We start from the raw sequence: 27,827 nt of genomic DNA on the forward strand, positions 1-27,827 counted from the left end.
ACGAGATAAAGTAGACATTGTGGAAATGGATTATCTTAGAAGGTCATGTCAAGTATCGAGAATGGAAAGAATCAGGAATGAGGAAATACGAAACCGTACAGGAATTAGAGATACTCTTTCAGATAGAATACAAGGAAGGCAATTACAATGGTATGGTCACGTGATGAGAATGGAGGAGGAGGGGTGGCCAAAGAAAGCCTTAATGTATGTTCCGCCAGAAAGAAGGAAAAGGGGAAGACCACCAAATTCCTGGAGAAGAGAAATTACAAAAACAATGCAATCTAGAGGCTTAGAAGAGGTAGATTGGAGAGATAGGAAAGATGGACCCCCGTTATATGATGTGTGATGAATAACTAGAGTAGTAGAGAAGTTGGGTAATACTATTTGGGAAAGTATTTAGTATTTATTTACATATTTTACATTCGATATTTTTATTACTGTATCATAATATCATCTTATTTAATGGTATATTCTAACTACTTATTTACTGTAAAAGATTACAGTATATTATTTTCCTCTATTCACTAAAATCTCATTGTCAAACTGTCTAACACATGTGACCTGTTCTTAAGTTCAAATAAATGCACTGTATTTGTTATTTTTTTTTATTTGCTAACTACGTCGCAAATCACAGAAAACGTTACACAATATCACATTTTTGTTACCATTTAGTTAAAATTACCGTCTTTCGAAAGCGCATTACAATAGCGCTGATTTATGAGAATGCACTTGTCCCACTAACCTACCGATCACATAAGAAGGGTCGTCAGAGGGTTTTCTGCTTATCTCAAGACACTTTCAATCAAGACAGCGTACGAAAAACGTCTCCAGGTTATCGGTCACGCCCCTTTTCGAGCCTCGGCACTGGCGTCGCAAGGCGCAGATACTATTCTGCTGCTTGGTACAATGAATACACCATATTTCAAAGGTAAGTGTTTTTTCTTTGAACAGGTAACAGCAATAAGTCAAGCCAGCTATTTTTTCGTAATATTTAAATTAATCGCTAATTTATTCACAATGCAAATATAGTATTTTTGTCATTCTAATTGATTTAACCAGCGACCTCTAAGTTTTACACAAAACAAACGCTGTAGAAAGGTTTTAGAGGCAATTATACAAAGAACAATATATAATGAGTGGATCATTAACAAAGATAATTACTCAAGGATCTGAAATTTTAGCGGACCCAATAAAGTTCTAAGGTTAGTGAAAGACTCTGGAGGCGATAAAATAGTAGCAGATGTCTTAAAAGTGGCTGGAAAAATTATGGCAAGTCCTTGGCAAACTAATAATACCAACTCAATGGCGTAACGTAGACTCTTCGTAAAAAAGCGATGCTACCGACCACAGACACTACAGCTCCATAAGTATACTTTCTTATGTTTATAAAATTATTTGCAAAAAATAGTTACCAAACGATTAGAAAATAAATTAGAATTTTATCAGCCCATAAAACAGGCAGATTTTAGAAAAGGCTACAGAACAAACGATCACCTAATGATAATTAAAAATCGTATAGAAAAAATTCTGAATACAATAAACCACAGAGAAAAACCTCCGTCGAAGAATTTCCCTTCGTCAAAAATACTATTTATTTCATCGAACTTCTTAAACAATACCCTATCTCACCGTCAGACATTCTAGTACGTTTCTATATCGTTTTACTCTTTATAAACATTCCTATAGACGAAAATTTAAACGTTCTGAAAACTAAATGCGGTATACAGCTAGACCACATCTCTTCAAGCAAGACTTCGAGACCTGAGCAATATCTACATCAATGCTCAAACCCACATATTGGCTACGATATGTTGACGATACATTCGTCATTTGGCCCCATGGCAGAGATATTTTGGTGTATATATATATATAATATATATATATATATATATATATATATATATATATACATATTTATAATATATGTATATATATATATATATATATATATATATATATATATATAAATATATTATAAATATGTATATATATATATATATATATATATATATATATATTATATATATATATATATATATATATATATATATATATATATATATATATATATATATATATATATTTTATGGGTTGGAGTCAATAAAAGTGAAAAAATAAAACTTTTATTGACTCCAACCCATAAAAAACATATTTATATATTTTTTCCAAACGAGTCACAAGTACTTCTTTTTTCTTACTCTTATATATATATATATATATATATATATATATATATATATATATATATATATATATACAAAACTCAAATATCAAAACTCAAATATTTGGGTGTGCAGCGGAAGATAGGACAAAGAAGTTAACCAAGCTTTCGCAAATCTTTATTTGCATCATCAGGGTGCTACAATAAACAAAATTAGTACAAAATACAGAAAAGAATTATTTTGCATCTTACACTAATTGAGGTTAGTTGTCGTGATGTTTATTAAATGAAATGAGCAACTCATTTGACCCCTACAAATGATGGCAAAAACTATCCAAAATTGTTTTTAAAAAAACGTTCTTTAACAAATACATATTTAAAACACTTCAAAACACATATACAAGAACACTCAAATAAAATTATGTTAAAATAATTACAGAACATGTCATAATATAAAATTTAGGTTATAAACATTCTTATCAGAAACAAAAGAATTGGTTGTGAATTCGTTACTGCCAACTTAAAACGATAGAACGTTAGATCTTAATGATAACAATGTAAAGGTAATAGTATACCTGATAGACGCTGAACTTCTTGAAACAGAAAAGGTAAAAAGACTTATATTAGAAGAAGTAGGAGAGGTACTGTATATCTCATATATAATGAAACTTATATTGTTGATGATGAATTGTCTGTATTAGTAGATTCGTGTTTATCCAAAGTTAACAATAATGAATATAGGTTGCTTAAATTATTGGTATCTGTCTTTTTGTTAATAGTTTCTTTTTCTTGAAAAATGAAAAATGAATATATATATATATATATATATATATATATATATATATATATATATATATATATATATATATATATATATATATATATATATATATATATATATATGTGACTCGAATAAAAGATAACAGATGGACAAAGCGGATACGGGAATGGAGACCCAGAAATAATGCCTACAGAAGCACAGGTCGTCCACCAACACGTTGGACTGATTATCTAAAACGTTGCCATAGTAATTATTGAAGGCATCATCAAGACAAGATTAAACCAGATTAAAAATTATGAGGGAGATCTATGCCCAGCAGTGGACAAGCGAAGATTAAATGATGACATTGCATCAAAAGATCAAACCAGATTGAAAATTATGAGGGAGATCTATGCCCAGCAGTCAACAAGCGAAGATTAAATGATGACATTGCATCAAAAGTATGCTTGGTCTCATGTATAATAGCAACACTATGTATGATGCCAAATGAAGACCACATAATCTACATTATATCCACCTCACTGTGGGTTTTTGGTTATTTTACAGGACCTCTTGTCGCATTAAAAACTGCAATGACTTTTTCAGATTTACTAAATAAATGTCTTTATTTGGAGATATCAGGAAAAAGTAACAGTTGTATAAAATATAGTACTTAATTTTGTTTGTAAATTTTGTTTAGATAGTAGGTTAGCCTTTGTAGATATATTAGAAGCAAAAAAACTTAATTCAATAATTGTAAACAAATATTATGACATCTAAAATAACATCCTTCTTATATTATTGTATTTCTACCCCTCTGCCCCTAGATTTTCTCCCAAAAACAAGTCGAGCGAGACTTCTTGTCCGAAACAATACATTAGTTAATGATATTTCGAGTGCCATTTACTAACGAAGGAACAATTTACTCATTACCGAATGATAAATGACGATTTCGATGGAAACAATATCTATTCAATTAATTTTCCAAACTCACGCAACTCCTACTACATCTGTTTTTGATGTCTGAAGAATACTAGTTGCAATTGGCGTTTCTGTGAGATACGAACAGAAGTAGGAAAGGGGCGACAGCGTGCACCTTCTATTTGAATTTAAGAACACGGAAAATATTTGTTTTAGAATGATGTACAAGTAATTATGTATGTTATAAAAGATTAGTATTATCTGACACCAAACTATCTGTTTTTTTGTGTAATCTTACGTTTTTTAATTCTTTCCTTTTAAAAAATAGAACATTTCTTGCAACATACCTAATAAATTTTATAAATTTTCTACATAATATGTGTGTGTTTTCTTTATAAAATAAACTTGATAAATATTAATTATAAAAATAAACACAACCATAAAAAATAGATGGTACTGTAGATGGACAGGTGGACTGTACAGTAGACAGGCGCGAAGTATTATTTTAAAAATTGAATGAAGCAATTTTATTATTTATTTATTATATATAGTTAAACAAATATTAAATAAGGTATATTAAAATAATTCAATAAATTAGTATGTTATTAAAGAAATTGGAATTCAACCTCCAGTCACGAAAATATCACCCAAGAATAGTTTATTAGAATTTATTTAGCAGACGATAAGTTTTTCGTTACGAATCGAATCTTTTATTGATAGATATTCTTTTAATTTTTTTACATCTCATTTAATTTGTGTATTTTGTTAGTTATTTTTTATGTAGTTTTTAATTTAAACCTGTTCAGAATAGATATATGATGACTACAGACGAATTTATTAAGAGTAGTGAATCGACCTGAACAACCCCATTTCGTGATGCCACCCGTGACGCCTTCTCGTGGTAATAGTTCCGTGACGTAATTTAAATGAAGTTTTTGAGAAACGTTTGACTCTCAAACCCAATATTACATCAAGCTAATAATTGTTTCATTTAATTTTACCTTCTCTATTCTTTATATACTTTTATATAAAAAATCATGGGCGTTAAATATAGAATAACAGAGGACATCAGAATCAACCTACTAAAATGGTACGAGCACGGACAAAGAATGGATGACAGTAGAATCCCAAAAAAGTATTAAACTGGACACGAAAGACGAAACAAGGGCAGACCGAGACTAAGTTGGAGCGAAGGAGTTGACAAGGATATAAAAGCGAGAGGAATAGAAGAGTACCTTCTGAATGACGGAGACTAATGGAAATTGGAAATTAGAAAACGGCGAAGAACATTATAGACTGATTGTGTATATGTATATATATATATATATATATATATATATATATATATATATATATATATATATATAAGACAAAGTAGTCCAAAATTTTTTGACCAGTTTGGAAAAAATATATGTAAATACTTTTTTCTTTTTGGATGTGGTAGTCAATAAAAAATAGAGCTTTGCTAAGGCGTACTATTTATTCTAAATCCAAGCTTTCGGTGGTTTTTTGTCACCTTTATCAAGATCTACAAAGAAAATTAATATGTTGTAACAATTTGAATGGTGCAAAAAAAACTATAAAAAACTTACCCGAATGTAAGATTTGTGGCATAAACAACAACGTTAAATAACATGATAATACTGAAATTGCAACTAAACTTAAAAATCTTAATGTTAAAAAGACACTTTAAAACTTAATAAATACGTTAAAAAGTTAAAAAACAAAATGAAAGACGACATGTTAAAACAGTCGTCGTTGCAAGTTTGATTTCACTCACATTTCACGAGCAGAAAGAGAAAGTGGGAGGACAATTATTGTTTAAATAGTTTGAAGAAAACAAGAAAAACAAATTTAAAACTAATGTCTCACAAAATACTGTTTATGAATTTTGAGTACTACCAACTGCATTACCAACTTGAAATTGAGCGGGAAATTAAAAATATTATTTGTTACATAAGCAATAGAAAGAAAATAGTATTTAGTAAATAGGTTTAGAAAAAACAACTCAAACAAAACAAAACTGAATTAATAACTAAAGTTTGATCAAAAATATTCACTTAATAAAGAAATTTTTAAAAAAAGAGAAAAGAAAAAAGAAAACTGTGAGATGCAAAATAGCTCAGTCAAAAGTCAATATAAAATTGTAAATTTTGCTAAGATTCTGGATCTCAGATCTTTTATTCAGATTGTTATTATCACTCTTGCTGATATGTACCATCTCTAAGAAAGTTCTCTTAAATTTATTTTTCTCTCTGGCTAATATTTTTACATTGTTGAAATCTATCTTATGGTCTAGATCGATAGTATGCTCTGCCAAAGCACAAGTGAGTTTGTTTAAGCTACAATCACTCTTATGAGAAATGATACGGCTAGACAGATTCCTTCCAGTTTCACCAATGTACGTGGATGGAGATTCAGTACATTGAATGCAATAAACAACACATGTAGTCTCTAAAGTGGTAAGGGGTTGTTTTATTTTGCTATACAGCTAACGTATGGTTTTGATGTTCTTGTTAGCTATTTTGATATTCTTAAATTCTTTGAAAATCTTAGTGAGTTCAACGGTTAGTTTCGGAATATATGGAAGGGCATAAAAATACACACTTGTTGGAGCAGAATTATTTTGTGCTGAGGGCACTGATTGTGACATAGTAAGAATGTTATTTCTATTAACAAAAGGAACATTAAAAATTAATTTATTAATCAGTCTTGGAGGATATGAATTTTCAACAAAAATATTACGTAAGAGGTTGAGATCATGTTGAAAATAATCCTGATGTGATAACCTTTTGACACGTTCTTTCATCGGTAGGACTAAATTAGTTTTCATCCTAGGAGGATGGTAAGAATGGTAGCTTATGAATCTATTGCTACATATGGGTTTTCTATACCATTGTGTTTTCACAACATTATTCTCACATCTATGTAATCTCATGTCAAGGAAAGGCAAAGATCCCTCCCGCTCCTCCTCGCACGTGAATTGCAAGTGTGGGTTTCGTTGTAATAATCATTAAAAATAAAAACATTAGAGTCAAAAACAAAAGAAATGAGTTTTTTGATATTGGCTAAGTTAAGTCCACGTAAAATCTTGACGTCGATAGAATATTACTTACAAACTAAGCTAAATTTACACGCTGTGGTGCTTTTAATTTAACAAAAAAACAAATCTGAGACACTGAAAATCCTAATGTTAACACAGAAAGGCATTTCCAATATGAATTTAACATACATATATGGTATGGAGTTATTGGTAATATTTTTCTCGTAGTTTTCGAGTTTCTCGAGTTTCCTCGTAATTTAAATGGTGAGAACTATTTACTTTTTATTGATTTGTTGGAAGAATTGTCATCAAACTTAAGACAAAATATGTGGTTTATGTAAGATCTTCATATTAAACGGGAGCAATTGGAACATACTAAAATACCAACTTTCCTGGATTGGTTATGATAGGCATTTTCCTTGGCCACCACGTAGCCCAGAATTTAATCCACTCGATCAATCAAATATCTACGGAGATCCCATAAACACTCGCAACGAACTTTGGGAAAAAATAAATACTGCATCAGTGCCTTTGAAATCGTGGGGCTAGTGTTTTTGGAAACAGGTCACCTTTGGTGGTAATTAAATGCAACAGTCCTGCCATGCGTTACATCCAGAAGGTGATGAACCACATGGTCCACCTTATATGCCACGCTGCCTAACCTACTTTTACAATAAGATAATGTGCAAATACATAGAGCCAGAATTACGTTATCTCATTTTGAAGACAATTAAATCAATGTGTTGCTGTGGCCCCCTAGATCTCCTGATATTTCACCCATTAAACATGTTAGGGATGTTATGTAAAGATAATTACTTTGTTTACTTTAAACTCCTCATACTGTAGTGGCACTTCGGCACAAGTAGCCTTGGATAGAATATATCAAGAGGAAATCGATCATTTTATCAGTAAAATGCCCAACGTATGATGATAGTATAGATTATAGAGGACATCGTGGTTTTTCAAAAATATTAATTTTGAAATTTTTTTAAATTTTAATCAGTTACTTATTTCAGACCTGAGAGACATGTAAAAAAGGATGACGTACCGTCAGTGGACGGTACCGTAGACTAGCGCGAAGCTTTATATTATTCAACGGAATTTGCTTGTTTTTACTATTCTCTTTACAATTTCTTTTATTATATATTGAATATTTTTAATAAAATTTCTATTCAGGAGCAGCTTTTGTGTGTATCTTTTTAACCGTTTTTCATGATTTATCGAATTCAGTAAGATCTTTTTTAAGTTTCATGTACAGAAATTTGGATTTTAAATTGGGCATTGTTGGGCAAAATATCACGCTGTATCCTATTAGCGTCACTAGCCTCTCCTACTTACGTCCGACTCTCACCTCTATGCGGTAAACCCCGGTAACCTAAGCCACTCTGTAGGAGATTGTGGTAACCAACCCCAGTGGGAAGTAGAGTCAAGGCAAACGAGAGCGAAATAAATGGTCTTTAGAAGATTAGGGGGTTGGGCAAAAGGTTAACGACCTGTGTCCTTAAAAACACTTATTGCTATTAAAGCACAAAGAAGAAAAGTCGGACTACTTAATTCACGATGTCCTAGCAAACGACAAAGAAATAACGATTTACGGATCTGCACATGGAAAGTACGAACCTTTTATGTCCCATGTGCTTTTAAATTGCTAAAACAAGAACTGGATAAAATGAAAGTCAATGTAATAGCGATTCAAGAGATGAGATGAACTGGTTCAGGAATTATCGATGGAAAAAGACTACAATATATACTATAGCGGACATAGCACCCGACACGAGTATAACAGTGGTTTTCTAGTCAGTAAAAACGCAAAATAATTGGTTCTTAATTTTAAACCCATAAAGAGTGGAATAGGTTGTATAAGTCTTAAAGGAAAATTCTTTAACTATAGCTTACTTAGTGTATGTACATGCACCCACGAAAGAAAAGGAAGACGACAAAAAAGATGAATTCTACGACAACTTAGACAAAGAATATGATGGCTGTCCACGTTATGACGTAAAAATAATTGCACCTTATTGCAAAAATTGGCAAAAGCAATTTTTCTAGCCATCTATAGGATGTTAAAGCTTGCACAAAGTTAAATGAGAACGATTTGAGACTAATAAACTTTGCAAGCACCAAAAACATAATGGTAGGAGATTTCCCCATAAAATAATACACAAAGGAATATGGAAATCACCTGACAACGATACCGTTAACCAAGCAGTTCACATTCTAATAGACGCAAGGCATTCTTCCGACCTCGTGGATGTCAAAAGCTACCGAGGTCCAAACATAGATAGTGATCACTTTCTTGTAATGGCAAAATTCATAGGAAGAATTGCAAACCCAAATGAGAATAAACATATAAAATAAGACATAATTAATGTTGATAATTTGAGCATTGAAACTGTGGCGAAAGAATATAGGAGACAAATAGACGGGGAAATAGAAAGCGTGGAAGCAAGGGGAAATGTGGAGGAATTTTGGACAAAATGTGTAAACATAACTAAAAAAGCATAAAGAATATTAGGTAAAACCAAACTAGTTAGATAAAAAGGATGGTTTGACCACAAGTGCCAAAAAGCAATAGATAACTAAAATAGAGCATACCTAAAGGCAAATCAAGCTTAGAAGAAAGAAGATTGCATAGAAGAAAAAAAGGCAATTTTAAGAAAAGCAGTTAGAAAACATAGAATGACTAAGAAATAAAAACAAAACTCTAAAGTTTTACAGACATGTAAACAAAATGAGTAAAGAGTTTAAGCTAAGAATAGGGAGTTGTAAGGATAAAGAAAAGAGGCACAAGATCGAAATAGATGGAAAATTATGAGGGAGATCTATGTCCAGCAGTGGATAAGCGAAGATTGAATGATGAAGGATAAAGAAGGAAATATCCTAAGTGATACGGTCTTAATCTTGAACCTATGGGTTGAATTTTTCGACGCAAAATTTAACGGTTATTACACTGAAGAAGCAGATAACACCGTAGCAGATTGAAATAATTAGAATCTATTCAAACCAAACGAAAGACCAGCTACCACTGAAGAGGTTGCCCAAGACATTAGAAAGCTTAAAAATAATAAAGCACCAGGAAATGATCAAATTTATAGTGAACTCTACAAGAATGGTGGCAACGCCCTGCTACTAGCACTACATAAACGTTTACTTATCAGGCAAAATAAGACTATGCCCTGTGAATGGTCTCAAGGAGTGATGTGCCCGTTACATAAGGCGATCAGCTCCAGTATAACAACCACAGAGGTATAACCCTGTTAACAACTGCTAATAAAATACTAGCAAATATTCTCTACGAAAGGCTACAAGCTCAAAAAAGAGAAGCTACATTACAGAAAAATCAACAATTAATAAATTTAATAAATTATTATGTTTGCTCCTAATGCCATCTGTTAACGTTTTGACAAAGCATACGTTGTTTACTTTACAAACCTGTTAAATTCAAACCAAATATTAATAATAAAATTAAATATCATTTGATAGTAAATCTAATTAGGTAATGTATAAACTAAATTTTTTTTATGTTTAAAAATAATAATTATATTTATATGAAATTATTTTAAAACGAGAATTATTATATTACATTTAAACAGATAAATCAATGCTGTTCATAATCGGGTGACATTTACGACTAATAAATTTTGACGTCGAATCGAATCTTTTAGTGACAGATATTCGTTTAATATTTGACTTCTCATTCATTGTCTATATTTTTTTAGTTATTTTTCATGCAATTTTTGATTTAAACTTGCTTAGAATAAATATATGATGATCAGAAATAAATTAATTTAAAGTAGTGAATCGATGTCAACAACCGCTATTTTAAGATGCTATCCGTGAGGACGCTATTTTAGTGGCGCTAGTTCCGTAACGCTTGCCTCAGCATTTTACTGCAGAGAAAAAAATAGCACAACGCCAGTATAGAAGCTTCACTTCAAAAATTAATGTAGAGAATTTAGTAGTGCTGGTTGCTCTGTTACTATGTCAATTAATATATTTTAACTGAAAAATTAAAAGGTATATTACTGTTTTAGTATACTTATTGTCAAAAATTTGGTATAACTTTCATTACTCGACAGTCTTTTGTATTCTAGACGTGCTTTTTTTGTAAAAATGTTTGATTGAAGAAATTTACACCAAAATCGCTATAAAAACTTCTTTGTAGAACATATCGGAATTGTAACATTAGGTTCTATGACAGAAAACTGCATATCATAAACTGTATGGTTACTGCTCTTAGTATTTTAGAAATATTTGAGAATAAAATGCATTATTATCTGTCTTTTTTTCTAAAAGTAGGTATCCTTAAGTTCACACTAATATGTTTCACTATAATAGTTAATTAAATTAGTATGTATATATAGTAACCGTTTTCTAGTTATCACCGATTATGAAATTATTAAAAAAAAATTTATGTGTCCAAATATGTTCAACGTAATGCTCAACGCCTATATACTTACTAAAACAATGTGACCAAAATCTCTATGGTCAATATTACATTAAATCAAGAAGATCAATTTGTAAAATAAAATATAAAATCGGTCTATTTATTTGGACCGCATAACATATTGCAACAATAAACCATTTTGTGCAGAGACAAATGTTTGCATTTCTCTAACATTTTTCTGTAATAGAGGCAAATTGCCGTCAGACTGTATAATGTATGGATTGTGTGAATTCCATCGTGATGATCGTGTCCGAAGGAGTAATGTGGTCGTATTGATGGAAATAACGGTCAATATGGAGAACTTTATCCCGGTCCATTTGAATAGGACGTGAAATGGCGGTTGTAGGCTTTATCGCAAAATTTGAGAATAGAGAATAGGGCACGGTAAAGCAAAGATTATCTTGTTTATAGAGCACGCTATTTGCTTATATAAAACTCAAGCGGAATAAAATGTATAGGGCTATTTGACTTTCGATGAGGAAAGTCAACATACGATATTTATTACATTTTTATTATTGGTTTAATAGTAAGATAACTAATGGTTTATTAGAACTAACTTAAATATAATAAAGGGTATGTCTACGTATTTTTACCATAATAGGTATATATAAAAAATATTTAAAATACAACCAAATTTTAAACAAAACTTTAGAGTTTTATACTTACATTTACTATATATTTTTTAAAAGGTTAGATGGCAGTGCGGAAAATCTACTAGCCCCAAGGATCAGTTTGAAATCTACGTATAGGAATATAATATTTATTATAATGTTATCTATCTATCTAATTAGCCTTCTTCGGTCCATCTTTGGACATAGGCCTCCCCAATCCTTTTCCATTCTTCTCTGTCTGTCGCTACAGTCATCCACCTAGAGCCCACGTGCTTTTTGACATCATCATCTCATTTGGGGCCTTCCTCTGCTTCGTTTATATTCCCACGGTCTCCAACGTATAACAATTTTGTTCCATCGGTCTTCTTTTTGAAGTTATACTTCTATACGCGCGTTCGACGTTGGAAATTTGTACAGGAGTGAATCGGCAAAATCATTACATATGTGAGATATAGGTAAGAGAGAGACAAAAGATATATTTTCTCTCTCTCTTTTTCTCTCGAGAATAAAAATGTTTAATATATTTAATATTTATTAGTATTTTTCCAGTCTGTTCAGATTTGTCTCGAGCCTCGTTAGGCATGTTAAATTATTAATTAAAACTTGTAAATATCTCAAGAAAGTTTAAATTGTGAATTGTGTTGTGTACTTATATACACAACAAACAACAACTAAATTTTGTATCTGTCAATGTCAGACAAATTAACAGTTGTATCACGAAACAATATTTTTATTTTATTAATATTATTATCATGGTAAATTAAACATATGCGTAAGTTAGTTATGTATATTGTCATTTTTAAATACTTATAAAAATTGCATTTTAATTTGTATTGTATTATTATTGAATTATGCTACAGTGTATTGTATTTTATTTTTATATTAATAACAAAATAAACAATGAATTTTACTGCAGTGTATGTGTAAACAATTTTTTTGCATTCAACTCCTTTCATATATATATATATATATATATATATATATATATATATGAAAATAAAAATATACATTTTCATCAAAATATTGATTCAATTCTTCATTTACTATACTCCTATTACAGGTCAAATGTTGTTTATATACAGCAAACGATGCACCATATACCTAATTCTGTTTCTCATTCTGCTCTCTCTTACCTATAGAATTACATATGTAATGATTATGCAGATTGACTCCCATATAAATTTGTAACGGCGAACGCGTGTATAGAAGTATAACTTCTCCCACTGGACTGCCACACCCGTTTTTGTCTTATATTGTGTCCGGCATATCTCCATTTCAATTTTTTCAACTTCTTGTCTAATATCCCACACTTTTGTTTTCTCTCTTATCCACTTGTTTCTCTTTTTATCCATTAGTCTTGTGTGCAACATTTGTCTTTTCATTGCTCTTTGGGTTTTTATGATTTTGTACATGTTTGCTGTTGTAAATGTCCACGTTTGGGAACTATAAGTGAGAACAGGGAGTACGCATTGATTGTATACTTTGGTCTTAAGATGCTGTGGATATCTATTGTTTTTAAGAATGTAGCTTAGCCAAATGCCGCCCAAATTTTTTTGTTAAGTTTTATAGTTTGACCGAGATATATATAATCCTGAACTTGTTCTATTTCATCTTGTCCGATACTCATTGTGATGTCTTCATCTGTATTTGTTATGATTTTGGTTTTGCTGTAATTCATACTAAGGCCTATCTTTCCAGCTTCTACGTCTAGGTCTTTCATCATTTCAAATATCAATGCGATGTCATCAGCGAACCTTAGATGGTTCAAGCGTTGTCCACAAATTTTTATACCTTTGTCTTTCCATTCTAATCTTTCAAAAATATCTTCCAGAGCCTAATTGAAAAGTTTCGGTGATATTGTGTCACCCTGTCTCACGCCTCTATTTATTTGTTTTGATTTTGTTCCTTTATATACTTTAATTGTTGTTTTGGCTTCCTTATATATATTGGCTATTAGTTTCATATATCTGTGGTCAATTCTGCTGTTAATCAAATAACTTTTTACTGCCCAGTATTCGACACTGTCGAAAGCCTTTTCGAAATCTATGAACGCTATTTATATAGGAATGTGGTATTCATTTGCTCGTTCTATAAGTATTTTCATACTTAGTAAATGGTCACTTGTGCTGAATCACTTTCTAAAACCAGCTTGTTCTTTCGATTGGTATTAGTCAAATTTTGTCGTGAATCTATTGGTTAAAATTTTTGTTAGGAGTTTATACATTACATTGAGGAGTGTAAAAGTGTAACGATGCTCTGATCGTTTAACAGTTCGAACCGTGGGAGTGTCAATATTTGCGCATCCACTTCTACAACGTGACGGCGTAGTGGGATTCAAACGGCTATTTAAGGCGTGTGAATAGCGGAATTAGACAGTCTTGTAGCTAGCGCTCTAGGCTCCCTGACTCGCCGGTGTAGTGAACCTGCGAGCCATTCTGGACAGAGAGAGTTCCGTATTGAGGATCATACTCTGTCCCTAACCAAGCGGAACCCATCGGTATTGCGTATTGAGCATTACCGTGGATCTGCACAGAACCAACCGGGACAGAGAGATTTCCGTATTGAAGATCATACTCTGTCCTTAGCCAAGCGGAACCCGTCGGTGTTGTGTATTGAACATTGCCATGGGTCTGCACAGCTAAATATTTTGTTTGCGAGCGTATTCGGAGCTTTCGCTGAATTGAAGCGAAAGCGAGTATAAATCTGCCCGCGATCGATTTCCCCCATTTCGTTTCTTATTAATACTAATTAATTTCTTTTCTTTTATAGACGTTCATCGCGGGATCCAGACGGGGACGTAGAATTCGTTTTAGTTTTATTCATTGTATAAGTATACAACGTAGAATTCCTTTTTATTTTTATTTATTGTAGGTATACTAAATTAATAGATTTATTTTTATTTCAAACCTGTGTTTTGTGTTTTACTGAGTCTGTCGCCCCGAAAGAGCTACCCATCACAAAAGGACGGTAGTTTTTTATATCTGCTTTATCCCTTTTCTTATGTAGGATAATGGCTATGGATTCCTTCCGGTTGTTTGGGATTCTGTTTTCTTTTAATATCTAGTTAAACAGGGAATGTAGAGTATTAATTACCACTTTTACACCATATTTTAGCATTTCTGCAGTTATTCCATCTTCTCCAAGCGAGTTGTTGTTTTTCATTTCTTTCAATGCCTTCTTTATTTCTTATTTGCTTATTTCTGGCTGTAGCTCTGAGTTGACATTTTTTATTTTAACCTTAAGTTGGTTTTTAATTTCTTCTGGTGGTTATTTTTTGTTTTATATAATTCTGAGTAGAAATGGTCGATTATATTTATGATGTCATCTTTAATGTTTGTTTCTACTCCGTTTACATCTTTTATTTTGTTTATTTCACACTTACCTAATTTTGGTCTTAAGTATTTCATATTTTTGTTGTTCTGTATTACTTCTTGTATTTTTATTTCTTGTTCTTTTCTCTTATTTTTTTTTATCATTCTGTTTATTGTTTTATTGATTTTTACATATTCTATAGATTTCTTTTTGCCTTCTTCGTTCAGCTTCCTTCTTTTATCCATAAGCTTATTTGTTTCTGTTGATATATAGTTGTTCTTTTTTATTTCCTTTTTTGCCAATTCTTTTTCTGATGTAATCATCGTTGCTGTAAGTAAGTCTTATAATGTTATATCTGAATGTATATCAACCTGCAGAAACCTACAGATGTAAATGTTAAACTTATTAGTATGTCATTTATTTAAAATACCAAAAGTGAAGCAAATGGTATTTAAGTTAATGTTGAAGACTAGACAAAACTAAACATTAGTTTGTTAATCACATTTATATGAATGTTTTTCTTCTCAACATAGCTCAAATAAAAAACAATTGCATATTTTGTTTTCTGATACTGCGTAACACATGGTCAAAACTATCAAAAACTAAATGTTTTGTACCGTAATTTAATTTGTGTAGCAAGTGTCTTTATAGCGCACGATATAGCGGTGTAGCGGGACAGATAATTTAATTGGCAACTAAGAGTATTTTTAAAAGCTTCTTTGTGTATTCTGTACACAATAATAATTACATTCAAAAACCAATAATTACAATATGGAAAGGACAGTTAAAAGCAACTGTGTTATTGTGTATTATTTCTATAATAAAACCTGATTTTTGCGGTACTTGATAAATTATTAATATTTATAAATTACTACAAACATAAGAGTTTTTTGGTATTATCTTGCTAAATTATTTATGTATTTTATTCTGAAATCTCTTAAAATAAAGACATTTTTATCGTATACAACTTTTATTTAAACCATTTTTCTCTAAAATGTAGAAAAAATGTTGTATAGGCAAAAAATTATTTTGTATACTTTTTAAGATTGTTTAAAAACAAAGCAAAATCAGTTGTACTTCTTCACGGCTTTCTGATCAGCTACCCCTCATATACCTCTTAGAATATTCAAATAATGTCTGTTTAGGATTTTTACGTAAAATCAGTGATTTTTTCAGTTTTTCACTTTAGACCGGTCTACCCCAGTCAAGAAAAAAAAGATGAAAAAATTTTATACAGGTAAAGATTCTTAAAGGTATATGAGTGTTAGCTGATAACAATTATGTGAAAACGTACTTTTAATTTGTTTTATTTTAACAATCGTAAAAAGTAAAAAAAAATAGTTTTTGTCCATAAAACGTTTCTTATACATTTTATAAAAAAAATAATTTAAATAAAATTTATAGATCATAAAATGTTCTTTATTTTAAGAGTTTCCAAATTAAATTCCATAAAGATTTTACCGAGGTAGTTTTCCTAAGTTTTGAAGTAGGGGAGAGGGGGGCAAGTTGTTACATAATTGATTCTATTATTTATTTGGGCAATAGTAGATCTTTTATATGAAAACTAAAATCGGATTAAGGTAGTTGATACATTTACACAAATTATGTTAATTTTAATTTAATTAAAAAATCATATTTAACATTTTGTTATTATCAATTTAACTCAACTTGTAAATTGTAACAACATACCCCACTATGAGGCAAATTGTTACAGTCCATGGGGTAAGATGTTACAATAGAAAAAAAAATTCTAAAAACTTTCCACAACATTATTTAGTAGTCACAGAAAGAACCCTTGCTTAGCTACAAAAAATATTATAAACATAACACAAAATGAAATAAAATAAAAAATGAAAATCTGAACAAACCTGTTTACAAGAATGTTAAACTAGTCACTATAGGACGAGCAGTGAATACAAATATAAAAATCATCGTCTTTTCCACAAGCAATATGTGCCCACTTTTGACACACAATGCACCGAATCCATTCTTCGTTTTTGGACTTCGAAAATGGAGCTAAACATACCAGACACGTCGATTCCTCATCCTCTTCCGAGCTTTCAGAATCTAATTTTTTGAAGGTGTTTTTGGTAATGACGGTCCGTTTCTTACATTTTTTAACAGTAGTTTTTACCTTGTTTCTTGATTCACCTGATATGTTTCTTTTGGTTGCCCCCACATTTTTTTTTTCTTTGTCTTGCCTTTTCTTCCTCCTCCAAAGCTGATTTAATGGGAGTATCAGTCAAAACAGCGGAAGTTCTTTTCTTCCGACCCCCTTTGGATTTCCTTGGCATTGCTTTTGGATAAGGCTTCAACTCCTGGGGCGTTATATGAGTAGGTGAATCGACAGGTTCATTTATCGCCAAGTTAAAATCTGTGCTTGTAGAAGGTTGCTGTTGGGAAGGAGTTCTGTGTGTTTCGGTGCCAATAGGTGCCGGATCTATGACTACTGTTGCGTTTATATTTGTTGTTATTGGCCTATTTGTTACCTCTGCAGGCAAGAATTCATCATCTTGAAAAATTTCTCTGTTGTATGGCCAAATTCCTGTCACACTAAATCCTTTTTGTATATTGAGAGGTGTAACAGCAAGAGGAAATGAATCTTTAAGAACGATAGGTATATCGTAAATGTTCATTACTTTACCGGGATTAGATCTTAACCATGCATCTGCAGCACTATTAAAATATCTTTTAAGTGGGCCAAATACCGTCCTATCAAGCGGCTGCAACTTGTGTGATGTATGTGGCGGGAAACTTAAAAGAACCACTCCATTTTCTTTGCAAAAATTCAACACCGGAATCAAAACGGGTTTCTCTTTGCTACATCGTACAAACTGGACGAAATGTTTCATGAACAACAAAAAGTTATCACATGTCATCCATCCAGAAGAATGAGACGCACCTACACAACCAGGAGGTACATTGGCTACCATAACATCTTTGAATTTCTTTCTCGGAAATATTAAAAATGGAGGTACAAAATTTCCAGTTGCGTTGACAGCTAATGCCAAGGTAACAAGTTGACCTCTTTCTCCAGATGTGATAGCACCTACCTGCTTAGTTCCCCTTTTTGCAATGATTTTTGTAGGCCTTTGGACAGTTGTAAGTCCAGTTTCGTCCATACTGTACACTTCTTGGAGCTCAAATTTATATTTATCATAAACTTCGCCGAAATTGTTAAAAAACTGTGACACATTATGACGATTAAACGCGGTAGCTCGACCCATACTAGTAGCTTCAGGTGTCCGGACTGATAAAGTTCGATGCCTCTTCAAAAATTCATATATCCAGTCTCTGGAAGCTATTTCATTAGCCTTCCAATTTTCCGGAACAGATATTTGGTTGGCTGTTGCATATTGAAATGCAAATTTTCGCAAATCAGAAGTTGTAACACCGTAATAAATTTTAGCAGAATGCTCAGTATATTCGACAAGTTCCTCTTCTTCAGCATTGTTAAATATTTTTCTGGCCGTAGCGTAGCCGACTAAGTTCTTGTTACTGTTTTCAGCACCTAAGTTTGATTTTCTTTTCATATAGCGGTGCAATGTCATAAAATTAACTCCATAGCGAGTAGCAGCATCCCTAATTGACAAGTGTTCTTGTAAAACCGATTGCGCCGCCCTTTCAAATTGTTCGGTTGGAATAATACCCCTAGTGGTTTTCTTGGTATACGTTCGCACCATGTTAAGCTATCTGAAAACAACCAAAACAATTTCATGATAGAAAAATTTAATAAAACCTAATATGTGTTTCTAACATGCTTTGCGAAAATAAATGTAGGTAAGTATGCTATTCATTACAAACAAATTACTATCTACAAAATATGTCTGATCATAATATTGGATTTTTAGTGAAATCATAAATTATGGTAACCATATTGTAACCATTGTAGGTATTTCGATATATTCTTACATTAACGTGTTCGGGGCAAGTTGTTACAGTAACAACCTGGCCCCAGATTATTGTAACAACTGGCCCCACGTGTACGAAATGAGGTTAAGTCAACGGTTTTTGGTAAATATTGAGAATCAATTACTAACAATAGCATGCCAATAACGAGAAATATATACGCTTCAAAACTATATAATACACATATTTATACTACTTACCAATTTCTCACAAATAAAAACAAAAGCCACCTGACAACGGTACAGTTTTAGACCCGAAACCACATTCTAAGCAATAACACTATGATGGATGTCTGACTTGAGTATCAATATCCCTTCACAGATGACGGGTCGGTTGACCCAACTTTCCATAAAATATCGGCAACTCATGATACTTGCTGCGTTTTAAAATAATTGTGTAACAACTTGTCCGTGTAACAACTTGCCCCCCTCTCCCCTAATTTCTAAATGTTAATTACTTTGTTTTTGCCTAATAATATGTAATATGACTACTTAAAAGTGTGGCAGTTAATTAGTTAAGTTTGCTAAATTTCAAACGGATCCAACAAATAGTTTATACGTTATTCAATTTGTTTATCCCGGAGATTATTTCCCGATTATTTAAACAACTGTACTTGCCGAAACAGTCACTTTAGAGGTATTTTGTAAATTGCAATCGACTCTTTGACGCTTCGTTTTTAGGATATATAAGAGTTTTTTTTTTTAATTTTTAACACATTTTTATAAGTTTAACAATTTTTAACAGATTTAAAGAGGGCTGACTTTTCAGCCAATAAACATTTATTATAACTTTGACATTTATTATGTCAATTGCTTGTATGAGGGCTCAATAACAAGCTGGTCAAAACTTAAATACTTAAGTCATACTTAAAAAAAACAACCTTCCATGACCAATAGAAAAGAAGACACATTTTTTTCTAAAACCATATTTTCACTATTTACTAATATTAAAAGCTTAAATTTAAACAGATTGTAAATGATGATCTAAGTTTTATTATCCATCTTATAGGTCGCATATTCAGTTAATATATAAAAAGTTATAACCCGTTAACCCATTAACGCCGAGAAAATTTTTTTTTTGAATTTACGATTTTTTTATTTAAACTTTCATAAAGAAAGCTGTAAAATTAACCTACGTTTGGAAAAAAATAAATTTTTATTTCAAAATATACAAAAAACATGCTGTCACCATATGGGCCCTGTAGGCGTTCCAGGGTATACACAAAATATTATCTGAATTAAGTGTTTGTGTGAAATTTCATAAAACATTCTAAACATAAACCAACATCGCACTTGATACACATTGTACGCCCTTTGGTTATACAATTGAACCCGGCACATCTTCTTTTTTTTCCCTCTGGCACTACTATTACGTAATGGTTTAACCCATCAAATCTGACATCGTCTCCAACACGGCTGTTACTTCCAGCAGCTTTAGGCATTCGATCTGGACCTTTAGCTGTCGTTTTGTAATTTGCCAAATATGTCTAAAAATCACAGTAACATGTAATACTACGTAAATATGTAGTAAATTATAACATTACCTGAGCAATACTTCGCCTAAACTCCAACTGGCTGATATTTCTGCCACTTTTGCGGTAGAGAATCCAAGCATTTTGTATAGATACATCAATAAGATATGTGAATATCGACCAGTACCACTTTTTTGATCTTACACCAATACGATAACTGAAACAATGTATGTTATTATATTATTATAATTAATATACTTTACATACCAAGATACATTTGCATCCATCAGATCGGTGCCTCCCATGTTTTTATTGTATTTGGAAATTACATCCGGACGTGGTATAGGTACGTTTCTTTTATCTTTCCTTGAAAATCTCTCTACATATTTCACTGGATTAACCCCAAAACACGTACTGGCCTCTGTTACCACATTATTGTCCATCCACCTCACATAAAGAATACCATGGAATACCATCAGTACTGAATTTGCTTTAGCGTCACTTTGTACCACAGTATGTAATTGCTCATTTGCTAAATCTTCAGATGCGTCCTAGACTCTCGTACCATTTGAAAATACAACTTCAGCTGGAGCTAACAGTTGACGACTACTCAAATTTTCAACAGTTCCACCCTCATCTTCATCCCCTGAATCCTCATCGGTCAGATCCTGACAGTCAGGTGGCTGTAGGTATATATCAGTGACTTCGTTATCAGATTAGTAGGCGATATCTATCTAACTAAGAGTTATTCCTCTGAAACTAAAATTATCGTATAAAACTATAGGTTAATACATATTGTCCGTAGTACGCCTACTGGTCCCATATGGTGACAGTGACGTTTACGAGGAAATTATGAAAAACTAGAACCATATATTTAGAAATTCAACAAACAGTATTGCGAAAATACGTTTTTTAAATAAAATCGATCGCCTAGATATACAATAAAATAAATAAGATCCACATAATTTAACTTACCGTAACAGGATGTCCATATTTTCGTCGTCGAAAATAATCTGTCCAATAAAAAATAGCACAACCTCTCACTCGCGAGTACAACAAGCAACTGATCTTGTCAGGCGCATCCGATGAGCATTTTGAACGATTAGTTCTCAGTCAGTGGCTTTCAAATTAAATTTGTCAGTTAGTACACGCACATAAATAGAGGGCGGTTTTGTGTCCCCATATGGGACCCGTAGGCGTTAATGGGTTAAAGTGACTCTACTCGTAAAATACCGCCGTAGAACTGTCCGCTGCAATATTTCTTTTTGTTTCTTGCTATTTTAATAATTTACATAGTGTAAGCTTCAATAATTATATTTCTCAGATTAAGTAACTGAATATATTCAGAATCACTGTCTTGTAAGTGAAAACTAACAGATCCCACCTTTTCTCTTATGAGAGCTTTCTGCTTATCAATAAACTCATCACTGTTGAAAAGTTTTTTATTAATTTGGTCCAAATTTGTGATGCTGTATAAGCTTCCATTATTAATTTTTGTATAAAGTTTTTTACATTATTATAGTCTACCAAATTCTTGCAAAAAGATAAAATTTTATCTAGACAATTAGCAGGTACAACTCTTGTGTCTTCAAGTAAGCTGTCAACATCTATTTTTTTCTTGTGCACCCTTCAGTTTAGCACAACTGTGTAAACATGTAATAGCTCTTCTCATATTTCCCCTACTAGCTTCTACAAGACCATTTAAAGTCTCGCCATTAAATGGAACTCTCTGTTCTTTACAAATAAAAGATAATCTTTCAAATATCATGCTTTCGTTTAGTGGTTTAAACCTAAATTTTGTACATTTAGATATTAACGGTCCTCTTACTCTGAACACATAATTACAAATAAAACAAAGATCAGATCAGATCAAAGATAATTAAACATAAATCTTGTGGTTTTTATCCCTTTCTCAATAGTTCTACGTAGGGCAGCTTAAGCAGCATGTATCATTAAATTTGCTTCAGCTAATATAACTATTTTAAATGGTGGACATGGTTTAGCATCTGGTCTGGTTCCACTAGCAGTTAATTGGGAAATGTTTTTACTTAATTTCTAATAAACTGAATACCTCTTTCATAAGAAGCGTTAGTTCGAAGATCCTTGCTTTATAGATGTCACTAAAAAATTATCTTGATGCTGCCAAAATGGTACTTGTTTTACCAGTACCCGGAGGTTCATAGAAAAGTAAATTAGGTAAATCTGCACCTGATATACACTGTTCAAGAACTGCAACTGTCTCACTTTGTTCAACTCTGTCAGCTACTGTTTTCGGTCTATATTTTTCTACCCATGGTAATGCTTTTGGTTTTTTAACAGCCTTTGTTGTTCTCCTTTTGGAGGCAGGCTCTCCTAATTTTCCAGACTTTAAAAATGGCTGCATAGTAACTACTTAAAAAATATGTTTTTTTTTTAACAATTTACAATAAATTAAGGTTTTGTATATAGAAGGAGCTTACTTACAAGCCTGTGATATAAAAAATGTCAAAGTTATTATAAATGTTTATAAGCTTAAAAGTCATCCTTTAAGCTGTTTTTTACTAAAAAATTTAATAAAACGTTAAAGTTTTTTTAAAACACCCTAAAAATAAAGCCTCAGAGAATCGATTACCATTTAGAAAATATCTCTAGAGTGGCTGTTTGGGCAAGCATAGTTATTTAAACAATCGCTCACCGGGATAAACAAATTAAATAATTTATAAACTATTTGGTAGATCTGTTTTAAATTTGGCACAGTTTAATAACTCAGGAACTGCCAGTATTTTTGAAGTTATACTTCTATACGCACGGTCTGTGAAGTGAATCTGTGAAACCATTACATATGTAAGATAATGTGTAAGAGAGGCAGAAGATATATTTTCTCTCTCTTCCTCTCTCGAGAATAAAAATATTCCTTTTGTATTTAATATTATATATATTATATATATATAATATTAAATATATAATATTATATATAATATAATATGTATTAATATTATTATTTATGTGATATGTTTTGTATTATTTAAAATTAAACGTTTATAATTATTTTAGGCTTTTGTATATTTCAAAATAATCACTGTTTTACCGAGAACTGTCAATTTTGAAATCCGTTAGTGTCATGTCTAATTGGCAAATCCTTTACGTGTTTGGTTCATACGCTGGTGGTTGTGAGTTCGAATCCCAATTATGAATTCCCTTTTTTATTTTTAAAATATTTTAAAACCTCACGTTAATCTTATTAAATATATGTAATATACGCAAAAACATAAATTTTAAAATAAAATGAAAATTTACAACATAATCCGAGTTGTTGGTTTTTTATTTTCATCTTCGTAAAGTAAGTTAATGTATATTGGCAGTTTTAAATACTTATTCTAATTTATATTGTATTATTATATTGAATTATGTTGCAGTATATTTATTGTATTGTAATTTTTATATTAATAACAAAATAAACAATAAATTTTACTGCAGAGTATGTGTATATTTTTTTTGCATTCAACTCCTTTTATACATATATAAAAATAAAAATATATATTTTCATTAAACTATTGATACAATCCTTTATTTACTATACTCCTATTACAGGTCAAATGTTTATATACAGCAAACGATGCACCATATACCTATATAACTAATTATTTTTCTCTTTCTGCTCTCTCTTACCTATAGCATTACATATGTAATGATTGTGCAGATTGACTCCTATATAAATTTTTAACGGCGAACGCGTGTATAGAAGTATAACTTCTACCGGCAGTCCCACTGGACTGCCACACCCGTTTTTTTTTAATTATCTTACATCATGTTATTATACAAAAATAATATATTGTTTTATTAGGAGTAAAGATGATACTTTTTGTGGCAAGGCTGTACGTTTGACATTAAGCCGAGGCATTGAAAGTCATTTTTACTCCGAACAAAACATGCTATGTTTTTTTAAACGTCGTAAAAAAATCGCCGATTTTCGCGTTACTCGTTGTTTTTGATTGCTGCCTATCAAGTCGACTGCGGTTTACGAAGCTTTTGAGCTTTTGAGCTTTTGACTTTTACACTTTTGTGCCTAGGCGTAAAAGTGCTTCACTTTTATATCCAGGCATAGAAATAACAAATTATTATAGTCAATCCTGTCTCAAAGAAATTATTACGTTTGCGACGTTTTAAAACAAAAATAAAACAATTGTTAACATTTATTTGAATACTCTAAAAATAAAGAACTTTGTATGGTCTATAACTTTTATAATATTCATTTATAATTGACTAATGTTTGTATTTTGAGAACAATTTCCGAAGTGGAAATTGGAACGTCAATAAACTTACTTTAACTTTTAATTGTGGTATATTCCCATTTAAATAGTAATTAATTTAAAATGCCACAAGAAAATAGCTTCAGAACGATATTAAGAAACCGTTATGGGCTCAGCGTTATTTAAAATTTTTGGAGATTGGAAATTCTTTACAAGAAACTGGCACATTGTCAAAATTCAATCAAATTTTTACGAATATGTAAAGACACTTAATACCAAAGGTCTTGAAGTTACGTCCAGTATATTCATTTTTTTCTAGAATGTACAAAAAACGTTTTCAAGGCAAAAAATTATTATGTATAAACAACAATATATACATTTTACTATAATTAATAATACGATTAAGTTTTTTGCAAAATTTTCAAAAATATTGGTTGCAGTAATTTTAAAATAAGATTTAATAAACAAAATTATTTAAAGCTTTATATTAGTTTAAATTAAGAACACCGAGCGCCACCTAGAAAAAAAATCTGAACTACCAACTGACAGATAAAATAAATTATAATTATCTGGCAGATGAAATCGGAGAGTATAATCAGTATGATGTTTAATGTTTATAAACAAAGTGCAAGAATATTATATTTGAGGCAGAATTAAACATTTAAATTTTTGTAATGATAAAGAGTTTTTTAAAACAGAATGACGGTATTGAATTCGGTTTCGCTAGGTATAAATCGTTTGATTTCTCTTTTAGTTTTTTAAAAGTTAAGATTAAGTAAACCAATAGTAAGACTATATTCTGAGAAAATATTGTAAATAGTGATGATAGTGATAAATGATTATAAAAGTAGGTGTATACCTCTTTTTCTTTACTTAGATTAGGCAATCAATGTTTTCATAATGTTGATAAATAAAAAATGGCTTAATTAACGTTTTTAAGAGATATTGGTGCTATTGATTAAATAATAGTAGTATAGGATTCCAAAATGAAAAATATGCACGTAGTACCTAGGTTGTCAGATTCTTTTAATAATTATAAAATACATTAAATTATATATAAAAGAAGACTCAAGAGTAAGTAAACAAAATATCCAGAGTGTAGTACGACATTTTCAAAACTTTCAATAAATCTTATATATAATAAAATGGAAAATTGATTTTAAATTCTCACAATTTCGTAATACTTCCTGAGTATATTTTTCTATGTATCTACCAGGTAGGTATAAATAATTCTGTACTCTTGATAAGAAGGTTAAATGGAGATAATAGAAATGGGTTTTTACTTGGAGATTCTATAATGAATTCCATAATAAAACACGATATATATCAGAACTTTTTATGTAAGGAAGACGAGGTTTAGGTACTATTTCATCCAATGGAAATGGCTGTAGGCTTGAAAAGATTGAACTGATCTAATCTGCAACAAGAGTATACGACTATAACCTAGCGAGAGATCAAAATAACAACAATTTTGAAGATGAATTGCTAAATTAAGACATTATTGAACCTTCTGAAGTTGAAGATATCTGAGCTAACCTTATATAATATTTTAGTGTTATGGAGAAACCTTAAAACAATCATTAAACACGTATTATTTTTATATTCGTTATTAAATTTTTTTTACATAATTAAATTTATTCCTGCCACCACAAATTGTATAATCAAAAGAGATATTAAAACATTAGTGTGATTTCTTTGACAATCAATTAAATATTGGTGCCTTGCGAAATGAATTTAACATTTATCTTACAAATAAGTAACCGTAACATAATTTGACGTGAAAAGGAGGGTACATTTTATTTTATGAATAAATGTCTATACTCCAGATAACTATCTATCAAATAGGACAGTATTTTTCTGGGGGGTGAAAAGAGCGGTCCTTTAGCTTAATATTTTAAAAATTTAATTTTAAATTCTTTTGAAAATTTTGTTGATCCTAAAAAAATGACTGCGAATTTGGTGATCGCTAAAACATATTAGGTATACGAAACTGGAGTTTTCCCAACAAATGAATTGATAAACTAGAAAGGCTGGTTTTTATACGTAGATCGATTTTATAAGACGACTTTACGCTAAAGTTCAGCGATTCTCCAAAAGTGACTTATTATAAAAGTTGTACACCAGATTAAAATATCATTTTGTGGTCGTTCGAGCCTTAAATAGAAAGAAGACATAAAAGATTAAGTGGGGTAACTGTAGATGACAATTGATTGGATCTCTTGTTGCATATTGACGGGCAAAATCAGTAATATATATATATATATATATATATATATATATATATATATATATATATATATATATATATATATATATATATATATATATATATATATTGATATGATTGGTAACAAGTATTTGGTTATTTTAAGAAGTTATATACTAGAGAATTTAATAAAAATTATTTATGTGAGGGCATTTTTAAGAAATTAGCATATAATAATTGTAAAAAGTTGTATTTTAATGTTGTAAATATATTTAAGTGAGCCATGTGATTAAGCAACCAGATATACATACTCTCGAAGTGACAGTTTAAGTAATGATTACGAATATAAAGTGGGGTTATAATAATAGGTTGTTTAAAATGTGTATTTTATTAAATTAGAATGTTAAGTTACTGATTTAAGTGTATATTCTGATCTGAAAAGCCTAAATGTCAACAAAATTATCAATAGAAAATTAAAGAATTCTCCTGAATAGAGAATTTGACCTTTGTTTACGGTGGAACATTCTCGAAATAATGGTTATGTCTGTGGATCGAACATATACTTTTTTCGAGAATATCCATATGGAAGAAATAGAACAAATCGAACATGATTTCTTACCAGATGGTTCTGGAACATGAAAAAAGGATATAAATACCCGGTGATTTGGATTCAAGATGTCCATTAAGTCCATTCAGTCCAGTCCATTCAGTTAGTCAATCAGTTATGAGTTACAGTTACTATAATGGCCAGTTTTAG

General features: G+C 30.9%; 1 protein-coding gene and 1 pseudogene across 5 annotated transcripts in view; both read right to left on the reverse strand.

Moving 5' to 3' along the window:
• Positions 1 to 27,827, reverse strand: part of Lar (tyrosine-protein phosphatase Lar) — a 1,676,858-nt gene that overhangs the window by 1,071,664 nt on the left and 577,367 nt on the right. The gene's annotated exons all lie outside the window — the stretch shown is intronic.
• LOC140438008 (replication factor C subunit 4 pseudogene) lies at positions 21,924 to 23,018 on the reverse strand (annotated as a pseudogene).

The sequence above is a fragment of the Diabrotica undecimpunctata genome, chromosome 4, assembly GCF_040954645.1.
Source record: "Diabrotica undecimpunctata isolate CICGRU chromosome 4, icDiaUnde3, whole genome shotgun sequence".
Classification (NCBI taxonomy): domain Eukaryota; kingdom Metazoa; phylum Arthropoda; class Insecta; order Coleoptera; family Chrysomelidae; genus Diabrotica; species Diabrotica undecimpunctata.